At 76.6% G+C, this 1,391-nt stretch overlaps 1 non-coding gene across 1 annotated transcript; it reads right to left on the bottom strand.

Moving 5' to 3' along the window:
* Positions 1-382: 382 nt before the first annotated feature.
* LOC124233950 (5.8S ribosomal RNA) lies at positions 383-535 on the bottom strand. Its single transcript, XR_006887194.1, has one exon. It is a non-coding gene; the product is annotated as a 5.8S ribosomal RNA (ribosomal RNA).
* Positions 536-1,391: the final 856 nt, after the last annotated feature.

The following is a 1,391-nucleotide window of genomic DNA, read 5'->3' as shown; positions in this document are numbered from 1 at the left end:
GGCGGCCCCGACCGCGCGCCGCGGGACCCGTCTCGTCCCCGCCCCGGCCACCCCGAGGCCGTGTGCGGCGCGAGGGAGCCCCCGAAGGCACCGTGGCGGCCACGGGCACCTCGGCGCGAGCTCTCGCGTCTGTCTCTCCCTCGACTCGCGGGCGGCGGCCCCCACCCCGGGACCCCGTGCGGCGCCGCCGCCGCCGACCCCCACGCGCCACCGACGACCGGGCGCCGGGGCGCGTGGGAGGAGGGGCGGGCGCGCGGGGCGGAGGAGGGGCACCGCGTCTGCACTTAGGGGGACGGAGGGCCCGGGGCCTGCCCTGCGAGAGACCCCCAGCCGCGCACCCCGGGGCAGGCGACACCCACCCCGGGGGCGATTGATCGTCAAGCGACGCTCAGACAGGCTTAGCCCCGGGAGGAAGCCGGGGCCGCAAGTGCGTTCGAATTGTCGATGATCAATGTGTCCTGCAATTCACATTAATTCTCGCAGCTAGCTGCGTTCTTCATCGACGCACGAGCCGAGTGATCCACCGCTAAGAGTCATACGAGTTTGAACGGCGGGGTCCCCCCGCAGGGCGGGGGAAGAGCCCGCCCCTGGCACGGCACATCCCCGGAGGGTGCCTCCGGCCGGCCAGAAAGACACAACGAGACCAGACTCCGTGAGGTCGGAAGGTTGGACGACGGGGCGTCCGGCACGGGCCCCACGGGGCCGTGCTCGGACACCCCACAGGCGCCCGGGGGCTCCCGCCTCGCCCGAGGACGCGGGGGCGCGCACACGCCCGCGCGCGCACGCGATGACACGACGGCCGCCGGGGACGCCCCCTCCCGATGGCCGCCGCGACGGTGGCGCGGTGCGGCGCGGCGCCCCGGCCCGGCGAGGCGGAGTCTGGGGGAGAAGGGCCAGGTCTCCCAACTCCCTGCGGGCCCCACCGCCCCGACCCAAGGCGGACAGGCGAGGCCCCCCAGGGGTCTTTAAACCTCCGCGCCGGGACGCGCTAGGTACCTGGATGGGGGAAGCCAAAGAAACGGACGAGGCGGAGTGGGTAGTGCCACGCGGCCACCGCCTCGACGCCGCCCGCGCCGCCCACGGCCACCCGGGGACAGACGCAGGCCTCGGCGCTGCCCGCCCGTGACCGAACCCCACCGCCAGGCGCCGCCGAACGACGACCCCACTGCGCCCACGGCCCCCTCGACCCCGGGCGGGCCCCCTCGCGCCCAACGCACGCCACCAGACCCGACCCGACTTTCCCCCGGGGACCCTCCCCTCACCCGCGTCCCAGGCCCCTCGCCACGGAGGGCGAGGGGCTGCGGCGGGAAGCGGGGAGCGAGCGGACAGGGCGGGGGTGGTGGGCGGACGTGGCCGGCCAGACGCGGGCGCCCGGGGCGCCGAGGGCGGGC

This window comes from Equus quagga, unplaced genomic scaffold (assembly GCF_021613505.1).
Source record: "Equus quagga isolate Etosha38 unplaced genomic scaffold, UCLA_HA_Equagga_1.0 52705_RagTag, whole genome shotgun sequence".
Lineage (NCBI taxonomy): Eukaryota > Metazoa > Chordata > Mammalia > Perissodactyla > Equidae > Equus > Equus quagga.
Note: the sequence above shows the minus strand (reverse complement) of the source record. Positions and strands in the feature narration are given on the sequence as shown.